The sequence below is a fragment of the Hippocampus guttulatus genome, chromosome 15, assembly GCF_054856545.1.
Source record: "Hippocampus guttulatus isolate MCC_2025c chromosome 15, RoL_Hgut_1.0, whole genome shotgun sequence".
NCBI lineage: Eukaryota > Metazoa > Chordata > Actinopteri > Syngnathiformes > Syngnathidae > Hippocampus > Hippocampus guttulatus.
Window position 1 is genome coordinate 3,672,525 of NC_141275.1, and position 20,547 is coordinate 3,693,071.

Sequence of the window (20,547 nt, forward strand, 5' to 3'; positions counted from 1 at the left end):
CTAATATAAATGAATCATGGCAGATTATCAAGCGAGCTAAGAATGCTGCATCCATGTGAAACTGACAGGAAACTCAAAGGTGTCAAAATGTTCCCCTTGTTGTGGGATGGCCAGAGATATAAATCATGAAAGTTTACTTTATTTTGTACATCTCAACACAACTGAATTAGATTGATATTTCCTTTATTTAAAGGGCAATCGATTTATGAATATATTGGGGGGGTCATTCATTTCCGTTAAAAAAACACGAATTCAATAGAATTATCGACGTCGCACTCGTATGAGAGACAATTCGCAAAGAAAAATAAAAAAGAATACAGGATTGATTTGTCGTCCACTCAGCATGAGAGTGCAATTTGTCCTTCTCTTTGTGGCGATTATGTTGAAAGTAATATTTCCGATTTTCGCGAAGGCAACATTGCCAGAGCGGCGCTGTTCTGCACCAGCTTGTAATCACTTTCCTACTTCTGCTCATGCTGGCTTGCACATGGAGGGAGCAACCGGACACTTTTTTTTTAAACTCTAAACAGCCAACTGTGAATCAAAAGAAAAGCTATTAAACCCAATGCTGCACATCAAGATATGTGATTTAAAAGAAATTATTATTCTCCATGCACGGAAATTTGACTGGAAACCGCCGGTGAGCCCCGGGAGTCTTTTTGTTATGGGTTATGTTGGCGCTGTTTCCTTCACTTCGGTTGGAGACATTACAATAACCCCCCCGAAAGACGTTATAACATCTCTTAAACGGACTAAAACTGGGATGTGGACAGAATCCGTTCGAAGGGAAGAACCAGACGCAGACGGGGAAAGCTAAACTCGTCTCGCCATCCGTCGGGTGATCGTCGAACGCCACAGGATCGACCTGAACTGAGGTAATTCTGTTTTTTATGTGTTGCACTCATGTTCAAGCCTGTCATGTGGTCTCTGTCTGTCCCCCCCTACTTCCTATATTGCTCCATATTAGTTTCAGCCAGTGTTCTGGGACGAGACACGGAGTCTAGTCCGCTCATGTGAAATGGCATGCATGTGAGAAAGAGCCTCGATCTCACCCCACTCGTGGTGTGTGCACCGATTTGGCAAATCCACGAGGACCCGCTTCTCCACTGTTTAATGCTCATTTAGTCCGTAATGGTACCGTCATTAATGCTATCTGACGTTGTCTGGTGCGTCAGGCTCGTATGGGGAGTGCTCTGTACGTTATCTCTAATTATTTTCGATTTGTGTTGACAGTAAAGCTGGATTCTTTTACTCTACTGTAGCTGCGATTTTTTCCAATTGCGATTTAACATCCATTATTGTTTTCGAACAAACACAAGCTTTACATTTATCCATACCAGTAATCCCTCGTTTATCGCGGGGGTTACGTTTCGAAAAGAACCCGTGATTAGTGAAATCCGTGAAGTAGTCAAGCAGTCATCTTTGTTTTTACACTTATTCCAATACAATACAATACAATACAATACTGTAATGAATGAAATTAAAGATTTAGACTTTTGTCAGGCCCAAGAATTAATAAAAAATATAAAAATGTTTTCTTACAAACAACTGATAGTTTTTAGAAATGCTGCACAGAAAGTTTCATCGACATTGTCGGTTTTGTTATGGCCAAAATTTTGCAAGCTGTACAGCGATGAGACACGGAGACTGTTGACATTAGTCTGTAGTCCCTTAGCCAATCAGGATGCAAAACACAACGCACTGGAAAAAACTAAGTGAAACAGCGAAGCCGTGAAAGCCAAACCTAGTTATAAAGAGGGATTACTGTAAGATAATAAGAATATCAGTTTTATTATATGTACTGTCGAATTTCGTTCCAATGTACCTCAAGGGACACGAATCTGTACGTTATAACGGTAGTTAATTGTAACCGTGTCCAGCAAAATGGCCGCCAACTATGATGTAATGCAGTATGAATATTGATAGATGTAAAAACATGAACATGTAATACAGTATAAACATGTCAATTACGTGTATACAGTATGAAGAAGAAATGATTTACTAAGACACGAAACAAACAACCGTAGCATTCCAACTTCATCTCTGAAAATCTTCAGTCAGCAAATAAAAAGTGCCAGTTCAGGATGTGCCGTGCCGTGCCGTGCCCCAATTAGCATTCTCACAAAGTGAGAAGTGAGAATGCTAATACGGTCGATAAAGTCACGGTAAGTGACACCAAAGACATGACTTCCAATAAAGATTAATCAAAAAGCAGTTTGTCTAGAAATTGTCTTGATTATCAAGAAATGAACCTAGATCTTTGACAATCAGCAATCCAAAAAAAAGACCCCTAACATATTTTGTCCTCCAACCTTAAATTTGGGAAAAAACCTACTGTATATCATTAATGAGACTTTTAAAGGGCTTGGGTTCCTGCGCGGCTGTGGGAAAGCGCCTCTTTCTCCACGCATGTTATTTGAACCAGAGTTACTCCGCCTTCTGATGCTTCAGACCACGTATTAGATGAAGGGCTTAATCAAATATACATGGAGGCCTCTAATTCCTATTTAACTCGTCACACTAATCAGAATTGTTTCTGGGTACATGGTCACATAAAACTTTCTCTCTGGATGCAGCAACGGTGATGATCACATGATAGTTTACAAAGTAGTTCGGAATTCAAGGCCTTGTGAGTAAAGTATTCTCTGGAAGACAAAATATTTTGCCAATTATTTTCTTTGTACAAGCTTTCACAGCAGTAAGACTAATTAATTACTTATTTGATCCAACCTCCTAAACAAATTGCAAGCTACTTCTGCCATGATTACAGCGATAGTTGACGATCTACACCACATAGTGTTTTTTGTTGCCAGGGAGATGGTTCAGTACATATTCGGTGCAACAGGCAGTATTTGGGTTTTATTAATGTAAATAAATATGTGCACTAAAAGCCATGTTGCAAGCCTGAAGATTTCACGGTAACGATCATTTCCGGGAGCGTGTCGTTTCCTTGGGATTATTTTTACGGTACCGGAAAATCGTTTCCCATAAAAATTACCGCACACTGGTTGACTGTCCGCGATCGAATCTCTCGTGTGATCAACGCGATTTCACCGTGCCTGTATGTCTGTTTGTTGTGTGGTGTGAATGTTTTTCTGCAATTATACTTTCGTTTTGTTACGTGGTGGTGGTGGTGGTGTGTGTGTGTGAGTGGGGAGAGGGAGGCGGGAGGAACTTTACGTGCACATTCGGGTTGCTATGTTCGTCCGCACGCTGAGAAAGTGCGCGAATGACGGATTGAGTTGGCGGTGACACTGAAAGGTGTATTACTTAAGACATTTAAGAAATGGGAATGCCAGTCGGATTGTTCATACGAATCATCCGAAGAAGGGTGTATCACTAAGCTCTCGTGTGATGTACGCACAAAACACGAAAGAGATTTGACATGAGGCACGAGACGGCGAGAAAAAAAGGCACATGGGTGTAACTTTTGGGTTTCGGGATCAAGTTGGGACAAGACAGCTCCCACCCCGGTGTCTGATGCGTCCACCTCTACCACAAACTGGAGAGAAGTTTTAGGGTGCTTAAAAATGGGGGCATTGGTGACCAGAAGCTTCAGTCTCATAAATGCTCCATCAGCTTCCGGGGTCCAACAGAAAGGGAGCTTTGTGGAGCTGAGGCTGGTTAAGGGAACTGCAACCTTACTGTAGTCGCGGACAAAGCGGCGGTAGAAGTTCGCAAAGCCCAAAAAACGTTGGAGTTCCTTGCGATTAGTGGGGGTAGGCCAGTCAGCAACTGCCTGTATCTTAGTAGGGTCTGGTTCAAGTTGGCCCCTGGCAATAATGTAGCCCAATAAGTGCACAGATTACACATGGAACTCACACTTCTCTGGTTTTACGAACAGTCTGTTCTCCAGGAGCCTTTGGAGGACCATCTGTATGTGTAGCCGATGCTCCTCGAGAGAACGGGAGAAGATCAAGATGTCATCCAAGTAAATGAAGATGAAATGGTTGAGCATGCAGGGGCATTTGTGAGTCCAAAGGGCATGACAAGGTATTCGAAATGACCAAGGGGGGTGTTGAAAGCGGTTTTCCATTCATCACCTTCCCTGATGCGGATGAGGTGATGGGTATTTTGGAGGTCCAGCTTGGTGAAGATCTGGGCATGGCAGAGTGGTTCAAATAATGGGTCAATGAGAGGCAATGGGTACTTATTTTTAATAGTAATTTTATTGAGGCCCCAAAAATCAACGCAAGGACGAAGGGTGTGATCCTTCTTCTCCACAAAGAAAAATCCTGCCCCAATGGGGGAGGAGGAGGGATGGATCAAACCAGCTGCCAGAGAGTCAGAAATGTATTTTTTTCATAGCCTCCCTCTCAGGGCGAGAAAGGTTGAAGAGTCTGCCGGTGGGGAAGGGAGCCCCCGGAAACAGGTCAATGACACAGTCATATGGGCGGTGGAGGGGCAGGGTGTGTGCTTGCTCCCTGCTGAACACGGTAGCAAAGTTGTGGTACTCTGAGGGCACTGTAGAAAGGTCTGGGGGGTTTGATGGATGTGAAGGATCTTGGGTGACACCCGCTCATGAGATCGCAGAACCTAGACACAATGAGTAACAGTTAGAACTCCAGCCCAAGATCTTGTTCAGTGACCAGTCAATTTGCGGATTATGGCGCCTAAGCCAGGGGAGCTAAGAATGGCAGGAGATGAGGGTGAAGGGATGACGAATAGTTGAATTGTTTCATTGTGATTACCCGAGACGACCAATGAAAGGGGGGCGGTACGGTGAGTAACCCTGAAAATAGATCTGCCATCCACAGCCTGAATTACTTTTGTTCCCGCTCGGAGCTCAAGGGGTACCTTAGCCAGAGTAGCAAAGTCCTGGTCAATAAAATTGTCATCTGCACCTGAATCAATGAGCACTTGAACGGGGACAGTGAGTGAATTGAAAGTCAATTTGGCAGGGAGAGAGAGACTGGTAGGAGAGCGAAAAGAAGAGGAAGTTTGGCTCACCAGAGTACTCCCCATCACTGATGAGCCTGATCTTTTGGCTGGGCCAGACAAGTAGTTGCAAAATGCCCTGCCTGCCCACAGTACAGGCGCAAGTTGGCGTTCATCCGTCTCCGTCGTTCGCAGTGTGAGACGAGTCTTGCCAAGCTGCATAGGTTTCTCCAGGGGTACAGTGGGTGTCACAAACCGGGGAGTAAAATTAGGCCGTACCGTGGGGTCGTTGGGAGACATTGGGAAAGTAGCTTGTTTATGTGCCCTTGGTGCTCTCTCCCTCCATCGGTCCCGAAGGCGGTTGTCAAGCTTGATGGCTAATGAAATTAAGTCCTCTCGAGAAGACTGCTCATCTCAAGTAGCCAACTCATCCTTAATTTCCTCGGATAACGTCTGGGCGAACAGGTCCATCAATGCAGGCTCCCACCACCCACATTCTGTGGCCAAGACCCTGACATCAATTGAATAGGCTGCAACAGATTGTGAGCCCTACCTTAACGAAAATAAAGGATTTCTGGCCTCTCGACCCTGAATAGGGTGGTCAAACACCATGCGAAATTCGCCCGAAAAGGCACTAAATGAATTCAAAATAGGGGATCCCTGGTACCAAAGACCCGTAACCCAATGACCCGCCTTGCCTCGTAACAAGTTAACACAAAACGCTATTTTTGAGACATCCGATGAATAACTTGTGGGCTGTAAATCAAAAGCCAAGTTACAATGAAGCAAAAAGCGACCACAATTGCCTGGTTCTTCAGAGTAAAACTCAGGAGTCGGAAGGAAAGTTTCACAATGAGGGTGAGGGAGAACAGGGAAGGTTAGAACAGGAGGGTTCCGTGCGGTAGCGATTGAGTCAGAACTGGGCAGCACCAGTTAAGTGAGTTGGGTCTTAACCTGTTGGACTTCGAGGGTTAGGGTCTGGAGGCCATCCATTAGTCCTTGAAGAAGTTGGTCATGCTTGCCGACCAATACTCCTTGTGCTCTGAGGGCTTCCTGGTAAGAGGTGGAGTCCGCTGGATCCATTCTTGTTGGCCAGATGATTCTGTTGTGGTTCAGGAAAGGTAGAAATAGCAGTGGATCCAAGAGCGAATGGGGAGCAGGATAATCATAGGATCACATGGTCCGTGGGTGAAAATCTGAGGCAGGGAGGCACTGGGAAGAGACAAGCAAGAGTAAGTACTAGTGATGGGTCCAGCGACACCAATGCGTTGACGCATGCGCTGGGCTCACAGAGCAAACCACGTGTCGGTGCATGTGCTGCTTCATTACGTCACGTGATTGACACGTGAACTGCACCGGCGCAGTTTAGACTGCATCGGCTGCGTTGACACAGTCCGGGCTGCTAATTGACACATCGGCTGCGTTGACACAGTCCAGGCTGCTAATTGACACGTGAACTGCACCTGTGCAGTTTAGACTGCATCGGCTGCTTGGCACAGTCCAAGCTGCGCCACTTAGTCCAGGGGGCGTCGACTCAGTGCAGGGGGCGTTGACGCAGCAGAAGCCCGCACAGTGTATCCTAAGGAAGTGCGTCTGGCGACACGATGCCGATTGCCGAAACAAGCCAAACCTCACCCTCGCTCGAATAAAAATATATGTTTGGGCAATACGGAAAACACACTGATTATCAGAAAAAATGTGTCCGTCTGACTTCGAGCGTCATGTCGGCTGTCATATAATAGGCTATTATTATATGAGAAGTGCTTTATGAACGTTTGTACTGTACGTCATACTCCAGTTGATTGAGAGGTCCCGCCTATAAGAGGGAGTTCCAGAAAGTGACTGCGAGTGAGCACACCACATGTTTGATGACTCTGCCACGTTGCTATTAAAAGTCACATAAAACGTAAACCTTGTCTGCTGACCATCATTACATCGGCTAGGCTAGTTTAGCTGTTGTCGTAGTTCAAAGCTTAATATGTGGCGTGGGTTGGGTCGGCGCCGCGAGTACGTGCTCGCGCTCACAGCAGAGAGCAGCAGACTATCAACTGCTGAGACGCGCTTCACTCGAGTGACGTTGCTACAGTACGTGCATATTATGGAACAGCTTCCGGACAAATACAAATTGTCCGCCGTGTAGAGCCATTTTGATCTCCTTTTGGAGAATAAGGTATTTATTAAAATCTCCTTGTCTCTCCAAGTGCCTCTCGGATTTTTGACATGTCTTATTCCATTGTGTGTGTGTGTTCTCCACAACAGGGGAAATAGCATGCATTAAACGCAACAGACTGAAATTTAAAACACTGGAGCATCTTATTTTTTTAAATCAAAATTTGTGAAGACAAAGCCCACAAGCATCCTCATTCACATGATTTTCACATTATTGAAACACATTGAATGATACAATATGAATGCATGGATGTGAATGAAATTGTCAAGGGTCAATGTCATCTTTATTGTCAAATATGCTTTATGTATGACATGCAGCATAGATGAAATTTCTTCCTCTCAATCCTCAGTGCATACATGCATGCAAACATGCTGTGCATTAAACACACACAGCTAAGAAAGGATAGCAGCTACCCTGTATAAAAAAGACATGTAATCTGAACAGTATAGACAATATAAACAATATAAACAGCATAAACAACAACATAAACAATGGCGCTTGTGGCTATTGTGGGTAGAGTGAGGTAGTGCATTGTATACACGTCATCATCAAATCAGTTCGTTCGGTCTGTCAAGTGGGTTGGCTGCAGGGATTTTGAAGGTCCAGCAGGTGGCAGTGGTCAGCGACACAGTATCAGTACAGTATCAACACAGTGTGTCATTGTGTCGACACGCCTCATGAGGCCTCATGGACCCATCACTAGTAAGTACTTATACACAAAACATTCAAAAAGGGCAAGCGTGTGCACAAGAAAAGGCCTAGATACCTCTCGTAATTCACGAATCATCTGGCACTCGCTTGCAGATCAGCAGAGGTCTTATACACAGGTGGTGATTACTGATCAGCTGCAGGTGCGGGAGCACCCCCCGGCCCAGCCCGATAATAGAGGAAGCAAACAAGTCCCTGGAATTGGACCATCAAAATAAATGAGGAAGTCATAATACAAAAACCTAAATAGGATCTTGACACTGCACATCACATTACACAGTGCATCGTCTTGGGGTTGCAAAGAGGACGTCAAGCCATGTCAATACTGTAAGTCTATATATAGTAATAAGGTCATTCTTTTTAAAGATTCATCAGATGATTTTAATCATTCAATTCCAATTACATGCTTTTGTATTAATAAAGGGGGTGGGTAGTCATTGATATTATGCTTATTGACATAAATAGTACACACACACACACACACATATAATCATGTGATCATGTTTCATGTTAATAGTGTCAGGTTTACTTGTGGCCCATGGTATATAGACAGAACTGACGTATTGTGTTTCTGATGGCCATAGTATTTCATACTAATTGATATATTAATGATTACCAGTAAGTTCCTCTTTGCAGTGTGACTGGGAAAAAGAGTCAGATTTTGTGCTATGCTGTCTTCATGATGCCATATGAGTACAATAAAAGTGTTAAACAACATATTTTGAAAAATCTATTTATTGTTTTGAATAAACCTGGAGTACACAGCTGCTGATCTATTTATGGTCATTGTTAATGCATAGTTTTCAAATATTTACTCTTTCAATATAGTTTTGAGTATCAGAATTCTTGATTATGAATAACAGTGAAAATAGAAAAATGGGTTCCCATGATGAATGTTGACGAAACCCAAAATTAGTTACCATGATTTCCCATTGGGTAATCCAACGGAACCGAAAAATGTTTTTTGTGAATTTCTGAAATCCTTTGGCCTGATGTTATCATTCAAAGTATGTTGAAGCTCGATGTGATTGAATTCAGCTCTTTAGTCAAATGCACAGGTCCTCCAGAGCCACTACTACAAAAAGAAATTGTGTGTGGATTTTACTCAGTTTTATTTCAACACTTGGAAGCACAAAATTAAATCATCAGGATCCAGATATATTTCTTTTCAAGGGAGAGTCAACCCAAAAATGTTTCTGTGTAGCCCCACTAGTCTCACCATGGCATTCCGATTAACACTTTCAGCTACAGCGGTTACTGCAGTGGGCACCTTATGTTATCAGGTTACAGGGTGCATGAAAGGGTGAATATATTTTTTAAATCTGAGTCAAGCAGTGAAATCAATCAGTTTTTGTCCATTTCAGGGATCTCAGGGAACGATCAATCATGGCTCAGCTTCAGAAGGCAGGTGAGTTGTGAATGGTCGTTACCTGAGCCCCGAGCAACTGTGATGACATTTTCAGTCGACAGCACGTGGCAAAATGGCCGCCCCCACCCCCGAAATGGGGAAAAAAAGCGGTGGATTTTGCTGCTTAACTCATATTCCACAACCACAAATTAATCAGTGTCATGTTTCGACTCGTGGAGGCACATAAAACAGATTCATGTGAAGAATATTTTGGGGTTGACTTCCCCTTAAAGGACACGATACATCTACCGAACAAAAAGATATCTGGATCCACATGATTTTATTCCCTGCAACCACCTGACAAAGTGGAGTGAATTCACAAAAGCTTTTTTTTTTCCAAAGTGGTCTTGCTATTTAAATTATGCAGTCCTATATATGTATGCATACATCCAAATATGTGTGTATGACGCTTGTTTACAACGCTGCTCCAATGCTGATTGGCTGAAACGGAGATGGTACACTTTGCAGTGAAACTGTAGTTTGCATATTTTTACATTTACCCTCATAAACCCATCATGCCATGTTTGATGTAACGCAGGTTGCAAGTTAGTTACCCGAGAGATGCAATGAGGGTAGGTTGCTCTTTAATGTTTTGGACTTAATGGGCATTCCTTGATTGTGCATCAAAATTATTTTTGTATTCTTTCTTTTACACACAAAAATGTCCAATCTCTCAATATTTTCTTGTTTGTCTCCGTCTTGGAGGCTGTGCACCAATTCGGCACTGACCTGGGACCTCAAACTTTAGATACTGGTGCATTTGTGTGGGGCTCGGCATGCAATGTGGCTCCTTTCCTCATACTCTTTAATTATGCATAGTACGAACCGGGCTGTCGCTGCAGCTTTTCCAAACCTAGTGTGAAAAAAAAAATCATCTCCCTCCGGGCCGGGCCCCCCGTCTGCCGAGTAGCTTCAGAGGGTGCCGTGACATTCCCAAAGAATTGCCGGTCTCCCGTAAACAATCCTGGCATTGACATGCGCTGATTAGGAAATTCTCAAGGTACATGTATTCCCACAAAGGCACGGTGGTGAACCATGAGATCAGGATTTCACAAAATGGTTTTCATTCATTACTTTTTCTGGCAGTTGTGTCAAAGGAGAACACTTTTCAGGAGGCCATGTTGCTGGAAATATAGCAAGATATAATCAGTAAAGGTTTGTGTCAAACCCAGGAGCATTCCTGTTCTAATCTTTAAAAATTTCCATTTTTTTCCCTCTCAAACATTGTCATATTGCTATTCCACATGAACTGAACTGAACTGTTATCAAATTCATTTATTTAGGCATACGTTCTAGGGATGATCTGTGCATATTAGGAATGAGTACCTTTCACATTTGAGCTAGTTCGGCTCAGATTCTCTGAACTTGGAAATTGATAGCAGTACTCAACGGTACCAATTTTTGGTTGCTTTTGTTCTGTTGTTTGCTTGAATAAATGTAAGTTTATTTCACAAGTAAAAAAAACATCAAGACACTAAATTTGACTGATAACAAAACATAATTTAAAACAAATGAGCAAGAGGATGGAGTAAAAACAGGGCTAGTAGAAATCGCACAGTTGGAACAACTGAAAATAATTACAGGGCTTCCACTTTATAATTCTTATTCAATGCTGAAAAATGTATTGAGAAGTGACCGAATTTTTCTGTGTTCTATGACATACTCTTGACACATGTCAAATCTTGGGAATGTAATATGAATATTAAACCCACAAACTAGCAAAATTAGGGGGATGGGGGAACAGACGTACTTGGAAAGTTTCTTTGCAACGGGGAAAGGCCCAGTGGTGAGACAACACAAAAGCCGATGACCAAAGAAGAAAAATAAGATAGCACTTCTAGAAAAGAGCAGGAATCCTACTTAAAAGAATCATTTACCACGCCAGGTGATTCCGACGCACGAAGCCCACTCTGTACAATATGCAGCGAGCGGCTCTTGATTTAGTTTTATGGGGAGTTATTCATGGTCTTTATATTTGTTCTGTGGTGCCTTGTTATGTTGGCGCATTTCAGGAGGACTTTACTAATAAGAGTTACACTGAAACGTGGCTTCACATTTACTATTATCTACAAAATACCCAATTTTTTTGTTGTTTGTATCATTCATTCACTTCATATTTCTATATGTCTGTTATATGTTTAAGCATTAGCATGCATGCCCACTAGCGTATGTTTTTAAAAAGGCAGCGGGAGAAAAACTGAGTCCATCAATCCATCAAAGTCCACATCTTCTGTATCCGAAATGAACAGCTGGGCAAGTTCTCCATCAAACACGCCAGGTTCCATCGCGTCATTGTCAGAGTCAGTCTTGTTCCTTCTCAGACCTGTTGCCAGCTTTTGCGAAAACTCAAACAACAGTGCAAGCAGACAGTTTAGCCCAAGCAACCACAATCCATTCACAAATTGTGGCCCAACTCATCCAGCGCTGTTGTATTTCAAAATGCTAAGTCTGCTTGTCCATCATCACTTGCCGTAGCCCAAGCGGGTTATTTAGAAATGTGGGGATTGGTTGAGAGAACAGTCAGTAATGAAAGCCAAGCGAGCCCGGCAGAGCGGCAGAATAAAGGATTAAAATCTCCAAGAAAGCGTCTTTATTCAATGTAATTCAGAACATGACACTTTTTACTGCAGTCGAAGTGGAAGATAGCCAACTTTTCATTGTAATCCGCCGGATGTTGCTGCACCATGGTCGTCCTGACTCTGATGGATAGATGGCACGGTTTCATAAAACAAAATCACCAAGCACCATGGATTAGTTGATCTTGAATTCTCTCGCCGATGCTCAATTCCCGTGGTCCTCCGCGTAACTGATAGCTTGCAGCTTCAACTGTGCTGCATAAGCTTTTTTCTTCATAGTTGCCATTTTCAGGATGTTGTTTTGCACAATGGACATACTATATACTAAGTACACTTACTGGGGGCATGCCTTTAGTGACCTCTTTCACACCCAGACTTCCTATTTTAACGTCTGCATGCTATCCTCAGTTACGTCTGCCTTGCCTCCATATAAGCAACGTGTCGGCACAACACCACTCAGTCAAGCGGATCCCTCATCGAAGTCACACAACAGCATTCACAGCTTTTGGAACTCAGTGCATACACAAGGCGACCCGCAGAGTTAGGCGCCCAGTCCATTTTGGAGAAAACTGAAGACTTTTCTGTGGTCGTGAAAATACAGTACTTAAAACTCTGGAATGTTATAATGTACTTTGTAGCAGAACAGGGGATGCATATACCGCTGTGGTGGAGTCTGTGACAGAGTATGGGCCAAATATAAAATATTGAGTCCTTTAATTTGATTCATGTATTGAATTTTAACATCGTGAATTACATTAGGTGATTCTGTGACCGCTGTTTTGAGTGGAATGTCTATCCAAGTCAAATTAGTGTGATTTCTCATGGGCACAGAAGCCACAAAACACAGATTGTTCATACCATGGCTTGATAGGAACGATTTAGAAAACAATTGCATCAGGGAACTTTACGAAAACATGATGACATGCACAAACAACAGTTACATTCAGCGCTGCGGTGCTGCACTAGTCACTTCTTGTCAGTACTTTTGTCTGGCTCTGATAGCTCACACCATCCTCCTTTGTATTCATGTAATGAAGGTGAATTGAATTACCGTATTTTCACGACCATTCGACGCACCGTATGGTTGGGCGCAGTCTCATTAATGGGTGCTATTTCTGTATTTTACACATAGACAAAACGCACTGTATTATTGGGCGCAATTTTAAAGTGGTAAAACATACACCAGCTTAAACATACGGCATGCATGCGCGCACGCTAAAAACACGTTAGCTTGTAGCATACGGTAGCATGCCAAGACATACAGATACAAGCTAAAAACACGTTTTTAAAAAGGCAGCGAAGCAAAACGGAGTTCCGTTGTATTTTATTTAGCCATCGTACAATGTACTCACGTTTTTCGATCAATCATCACCCAGAAATCCATCAAAGTCCTCATCCTCTGCATCAGAATTGAACAATTGTGCAAGTACCGGTAATCCATCAAAAACGCCGTGTTCCCTCTCGTTGTCAGTCACTCTCATTGCCATGTGGCTCCACAGAAATGATGCCGGCTTTGCCAAAAACTCGAACAACAGTGCAAGCAAACACGTTCGTCCAAGCAGCCACAATCCATTCGCAAATTGTGGCGTAACTCGCCCGGCGCTGCCTCTCACTCTTTGTAAAGTTGTGTTTGCCATCGATCATTCATTGTTCCCATGCCGCTCGCAACTTTACTTTGAACGCCCGGTTGATGCCGATGTCCAGCGGTTGGAGTTCTTTAGTCAAGCCTCCGGGAATAACGGCAAGGTCAGAGTTCATTTGCTTGACTTGGTTTTTCACCGCTGCTGTGAGATGGGCACGCATGCCAAAAGCATAACCGATGGCTTGAAGTTTGAACTGAGCTTCGTAGGCGTGTCTCTTTGTAGAATTTATTTTCGGGGGTTCTTAGAAACCAAAACCGAAGTTGTTTTGCAACAATGCACATAGCCACACTCTATACAGGTGTTGGTACCTGCTTGTAGCGTCACTTTAGCGTCCACTTACACGCCCACCCTTCACTGATTGGCGGACTGCTTCCCCGCATGCCTGTCACTCACGTCTGCCTTTTCTCTCTCTTTCTCTCCATATATGTATATATACACGCCCACCCTTCACTGATTGGCCGACTTCTTTGCCGCATGCCTGTCCACAGTCACTTCCGCCTTTTCTCTATATAAACAGCGTGTCGGCTGTCAGTCAGGTTTTGGAACTCAGCGCATAGACAAGACGCTCCGCATCATAAGGCGTCCTGTCCATTTTGGAGAAAATTTTAGACTTTTAATGGCGCCTTATAGTCGTGAAAATACGGTAACAAGGTGACTTTTCTGACATCCAGTCTCAAGAGGCTGAATAATTTATTCGAAAGAGTGAACATCAGATAACACAAAGGAGATAAAAACTCAACCGAGCTCGTTTAATTTTAGTTAGTTCCAGAGGGGGGCTGGAAATGTTGACTTCGCTTTGGCATGATAATGCAATATCGGAATGCGCTAATTCCTGCGCAAAATCCGTTCTTTGATCTCCAATTTGGTAATGTTTCAATACAGATTGTCCCAAAACAGATATGGAGGATCCATTCAAACTGATGCCATTATGAAACCTGTGCAATTGTTTTACATTATTAAGGTTCTTACAGGTTTAAAAGAAGTAGAGATGGGGGAAAAAATGTGCCCAACTCGGTTGTTGACCCCCTTCCCCATCAAAAAAGCAGGCTGAAAATCTATATTTGAACCCGATATTCATTTGTAGAAAATGAACAATTATTTCTTGCAGCCAGTCAGAAGTTGTCAACAAGCCGTTTTGTTTAATGTGTTCATTTCATGTTCCTTTTTGGGAAAACTGAGTTCAGGTTCACAGGCAACAGCCTAGCCCCACATTTGCTGAATCAAAAAATCACATAAATAGAATCTGCCAGACAAAGCAAATGTATGCACTAAGAGCTCAAGAAACAAATGCATCATGTCACGATCCAAAGATATTCAAGAAGAAATTAGAACAAATTGAAATCTATCAGTCTGGGAAATGTTACAAAGCCATTACCAAGACTGTGGGACTTCAGCAAACATTCCCAGGTGCAGTCAACCAGCTAAAATTACTCCAAGAGTGTGACAACAACTCATCCAGGATGTCACAAAAGAACCTACAACAACATCCGAAGAACTCCAAACCTTGCTGGTCTCAGTTCAAGTCAGTGTTCACGAATCTAGCATAAGAAAACCACTGGCCAAAAATGGCATCCGTGGTAGAGTTTCCAGGCAAAAACCACTGTTGTCCAAAAACAACACTAAGGCTCGTCTCACATTTTCCAAGACATCTTGACGATCCTTAAGATTTTTGGAAAAACATTCTGTGGATAAATGAGTCAAAAAATTTAACTTTTTGGAAGATGTGTGGCCTGTTACGTCTCGGGTAAAAATAGCACGTCATTTGATAAAAAGAACATCATGCCAACAGTGAAGCATGGTGGTGGCAGTGTGATGGTCTGTGGCTGCTTTGCTTCCTCAGGACCAGGACAACTTTCTGTGATTGATGGGACAATGAATTCTACTGTCTACCATTAAATCCTGAAGGAGACCCTCCGACGATTAGTTTGTACCCTCAAACTCAAGCGCTCTTGGATCATGCAGCAGAGCAACGATCCGAAAGACATCAGCAAGTCCACCTCTGAATGGCAAAAAAACCCCCAAAATTCAAGTGTTGGAGTGGACAAGTCAAAGTCTGTATTTGAATCCACTTTTGAAATGTTGTGGTGTGACATTAAATGGGCAGTCCATGTTAGAAAACCCTCCAATATGGCAGATTTGAAGCAATTCTGTTTAGAAGGGTCGGCCAAAATTCCAAATTCTATTGTTAAAAAAATTAACCTGAGCGGTATCAATTCCAAGGTATTGAGAATCGGAACCAAACGAGTACAAATATGAAAGGTACCCATCCTTAGACAGGCGCAACACAGAAAAGGCATCCTCATGCCAGGCAGCGCCACCCCTCCTTACACACAAATCACACACTGTGCATCGGCCCCCCATCCTCTGTGGGGAGGCCTCATTTTGCATTACGACCTGCGACCTGACCAATATGAGGGAACACTCTGACATGTACAAGACATCCATCTTTCCATTATCCGAAATGCTTGTCCATCAGGGGGGAACAGGTGTGCTGCAAATGTCGTATGGAAATAATTTCTGGAGATGGAAATAATTTCAAATAAATAAATGAATAATATAAAATAATTTGGGGACATGAATGACAGCCGTTCAACCTGTGCCTCCTTAGTGAAGTTTGAATGCTCCGTTATGCTGCTGACATGTCATCAAGCTTGCATGGGGCCCCAATTTTGTCAAGGGCTGTTCTGAGTGTGCTCCTGACTGAATATTCAGAAGGCGACGTATTTCTTGCCTGGTGTTCTGAGGAATCACACCAGGACAATGTAAAATGCAAATTGTAATAAAGAGCAATGTTGGCTCATGTCAGAAAACTATGACCAATCATTTATGAAAATTCACATGCATGACTCTAAGTCTATCCATCCATCTATTGTCCGATCCGCTTTATCCTCACAAAGGTCGCGGGGGGTGTTGGAGCGAACCCCAGCTATCTTCGGGGGACACCCTGAACCGATTTTCCAGCAAATCTCCGGGCACACAGTGAAGAACAACCATCCACACTCACACCTAGGGACAATGTAGAGTGTTCAGTTAGACTGCCATTCATGTTTTTGGAATGTGGGAGGAAACCGTAGTACCCGTAGAAAAACCACGCAGGCCTGGGCAGAACATGCAAACTCCAGGGAGGCCGCAGCCGGGATCAAACCCACAACATCTGCATTGTGAGGTCAACGCGCTAACCACTGCACCACAGGGCCGCCCCATGACTCCAAGTATGGACACCCCCATTTCCCACATATGCCCACCTCTACCAGAATCTACTATATCCACGCCCCCACCCTCAATCTCTGCCCTACAGATCCACGAACAGAACATCAGATGGCTCTTCAAGCAGCAGAAGATCAAGAAATCTGCGGGGCCCGACAAAGTGTCCCCCTCCTGCCTGAAAGTCTACGCTGACAAGCTGACTCCTTCACACTAATCTTCTACAGATCCGTGGAGCTGTGCGAGGTCCCATCCTGCTTCAAACAGTTCACCATCATCCCAGTTCCCAAGAATCCAGCAACATCGGAACTGAATGACTATAGGCCTGTCGCTCTGACGTCTGTGGTCATGAAGTCCTTTGAACGCCTTGTGCTGAACCACCCAAAGAATTTCACCAGACCCCTGCTGGACCCTCTCCAGTTTGCCTACCGGGCAAACAGGTCTGTGGAGGACGCAGTCAACATAGGCCTGCACTACATCCTCGAGCACCTCGACAGCACAGGGACCTACGCAAGGATCCTGTTTGTGGATTTTAGCTCTGCCTTCAACACCATCATCCCGGAACCCCTCACCCCCAAACTTCTCCAGCTCGGTGTGTACCCTACGATCTGCCAGTGGATCTTCAGCTTCCTGACGGGACGGACACAACAGGTGAGGCCGGGAAGAACAACATCATAAACACGCACCACTAGCACTGGAGCCCCACAGGGATGCGTCCTCTCTCCACTGGTCTTCTCCCTCACCACGAACGATTGCACCTCAACACACCCAGCCGTCAACTCATAAAGTTCGCAGACGACACCACAGTCATCTGTCTCATCAAAGACTGCGACGAATCTGCATACCGACAAGAAGTGGAGCAGCTGGAGCTCTGGTGCAGCCGACACAACCTAGAGCTGAACACGTTCAAGACGGTAGAGATGATCGTAGACTTCAGGAAACATCCTTCACTACAGCTGAACCCTCACACTATCCAACTGCCCTGTGTCAACCGTCGAGACCTTCAAGTTCCTGGGAATCACAGTCTCTCAGGACATGAAGTGGGAGGTTAACACCAACTCCATCCTGAAAAAGGCCCAGCAGAGGATGTACTTCCTGAGGCTGCTGAGGACGCATGGCCTGCCACAGGATATGCTAAGACAGTTCTACACGGCAGTCATCGAATCAATCCTGTGTTGTTCCATCACGGTTTGGTTTGGGGCTGCCACAAAAAAGGACAAAATCCGACGGCAACTGACAGTTAGGATGGTGGAAAAAATCATTGGCACCACCCTACCCACTCTTGAGGACTTGCACACTGCAAGAACCAAGACAAGGGCACGGAAGATCCTACTGGACCCCCCACACCCAGCCCACCACCTTTTCTAGCTACTCCCCTCAGGCAGGTGCTACCGATCCATGCGCACCAAATCCAGCAGACACTTAAACAGCTTCTTCCATCTAGCCATTAACTCCCTAAATAGTACTATAATCCAAATCTATCTGGAAAGTGGCTCTTTGCAATTTTGCACAACACTGTGGAACAGCATTACCGTTATAATCATTGTAGCTCCAGCTCTGTACTCATTTGAACCACTGTCACTGATCTATATTCAACAGCACCAGACACTTTAAAGCGCTCAAGGACATTTGCATAATTGCACACTTCTTGTACTACAAATACTGCGACTGGTCACTTTAAATTGGTTCAATGATTTTCTGCACCAACTGTACAACTGTTATAGCATTGTATTCTACCACTGATCACTTTAGCTCTCTTTGATACTTTGCACATTGTCTCACAGTTGTCATTGGGTGGTACCACCGCACAACGGTACACTTACATTACGGAATGTCCTTCCATACTTATTTGTCATGATAATATCATCAGGTGATAACATCACCTTGTTCATGATAATACTCGTGCAGTGTGTACTACCGGAGACAAATTCCTTGTGTGTTTTACATATTTGGCCAATAATGATGATTCTGATTCTAATTCTGAAATATCTAAATGATCGTACCAGTATTTGGGATTTTCTGGACAAATGAATGAATATGACCTTGTCTTCCTCTCCATAGGCACTCACTACAGTTTTAATCTTGCTTAATGAGAAAAACACGTCTAATTTTCTGACAGTCCTCTTCGGACCTCCTCGGTCAGGACCCCAAGGTTGCGTTTTGAAAATTTTAATCTTCCTCTTCCTACCTTGCCATTGATCTACCAAGGTGTTCTTGGCGCAAAGCCAGCATTTATCCTTTGCCATGTGTGCTTTATTGCAACCAGGGGGAAATCAAGGGCAAACTGCACACGGCTGTCCAACTTTGTTTGCCCTGGCATGTCATTAGGGGATTCATCAACATATTTCATTTGCATCATTTACATGTTTCAGTTGCATTCTAACCTGAAAAAAAATAGTAATACAAAACTTGATGAAGTGACAGTCATATGGCAAGGAGTCAACATATGTATCTGATGTTTGTTGCTGCTCGTTGGTGTGAATGATGTGACAGTTGATATTCTTGCGACGTCTGTGCCTTATGGCAGATGGTTGCACAGGAATCTGCTTCATAAAATGTTTAAACATTGTACATCTTACATTACTAGGCCCAAAAGAGGGGATTTATGCCACTGTTTGTGGAATATAGTTCTGGTCAATGCACTTAAGTGGACACAGAGCGGCACTGACAAGACATTATTCTGGGCTCATTAATCAGAGGAAGGGGAGGCAAGGTAATGTAGACATGACAAGCGTAGAAGGACCCAATCATTGAACCGTGAGTTTGTGCCAGCCCGTCTTTCTGTCACCATCGAATCAAAAGTCTCTCTAGTACACTTGAACGACCTTACAATTTTGATGTGTTAATAGGAAGAATTTACATAATCGTTTGTGTCAGGCGGAATCCTTGTATCTCCAAAATCATCACTTTCCAGGAGACTCCAAAAACAGCATGTTTGTTCAACCATTAACATTGTATCGTGGAAAAGAGCCAGTCATTCCTAAAACTTAAGATCTGTCTCAAATTTGCAAAAATAACACTCACTTACATAATTATTCACCAATAGTATAGTTAGTGGGGGAAAAAACGAAATCCAACAATTTGCGACATAGGAGGTTTTGGCCTGTGGCCAGCAATATTTTTGGGGATACCTGAATTGTCTGGTCGTTTTGTCTGGAATGTCGTGTTTTTTTTTGTTTTTTTTTTTTTTTGCAGTTTTCATTACTGAGTAGTATTTTGTTGTCCGATACGTGCTCGTTTTTACATATAACTTTTCATTTATGGCCCGCAAGAAGCCACGTTTCATCACATATTCGAGTTTCATTTCTGACAAAGTTTGCATCATCACAACGGAACCAAGCTTGTGGCTCGTTGTCTTGAAACGATGTATGGTGTGTGAAGTACGTTTTAAATGAGAAGAGGATTAGGCCAAAAGTGGAGCAGCCAAAAGAAAATCCTCATAGCTTTACTGTTGCACAGTCTGTCTGTATCAACAGCTTTCACGTTCCGTGTGGGCATATCAAAAATGATCACAACCGTGTTGATTTGGCACAATATCGTGGTTGCATCACAACCCTTAATTTCTCTTTGTTTGAACTTTTTTGGACAGAGGACATTTGTGCTATGTCGCCAGGGCTATTGACGTGGGGCAATTTTGAAAGCGACCCTGATGCTTCGCTGGTGTGACGAATACAAGAAATATTTACGTCGTCCCTCCGTGTTTCAACTCGTCTTTGGCAGTGTGGATTTGTGTTAGAAATTATAAGCATGATCATGATACCAGTATTGTCAAAGTGTGACGGTACCAATATTGTGATTTTGATAATACATGCTTACAGTACTTCAATACACGTACTGAAAGGTTGCCATGGCAACCCCCCCCCCCCAAAAAAATCATTAAAATAAGTGTAACAATAGCTGACAACATACATTTAAATTCATTGGATTTGTAATTCAGAGGTTCTTCATTTAATTGATAAT

The 20,547-nt window shown here is 43.4% G+C and overlaps 1 protein-coding gene across 3 annotated transcripts in view; it reads left to right on the plus strand.

The window, feature by feature from the left end:
* The first annotated feature begins 477 nt into the window (after positions 1 to 477).
* arhgap32b (Rho GTPase activating protein 32b) overlaps positions 478 to 20,547 on the plus strand; it is a 99,045-nt gene continuing 78,975 nt past the window's right edge. For 2 of the 3 annotated variants that reach the window (XM_086130957.1, XM_086130958.1), the window contains exon 1: positions 478 to 875. The gene's annotated coding sequence lies outside the window, so the exon portion shown is untranslated. The remainder of the gene's footprint in view (positions 876 to 20,547) is intronic. The other variant, XM_086130956.1, reaches the window with a different exon arrangement.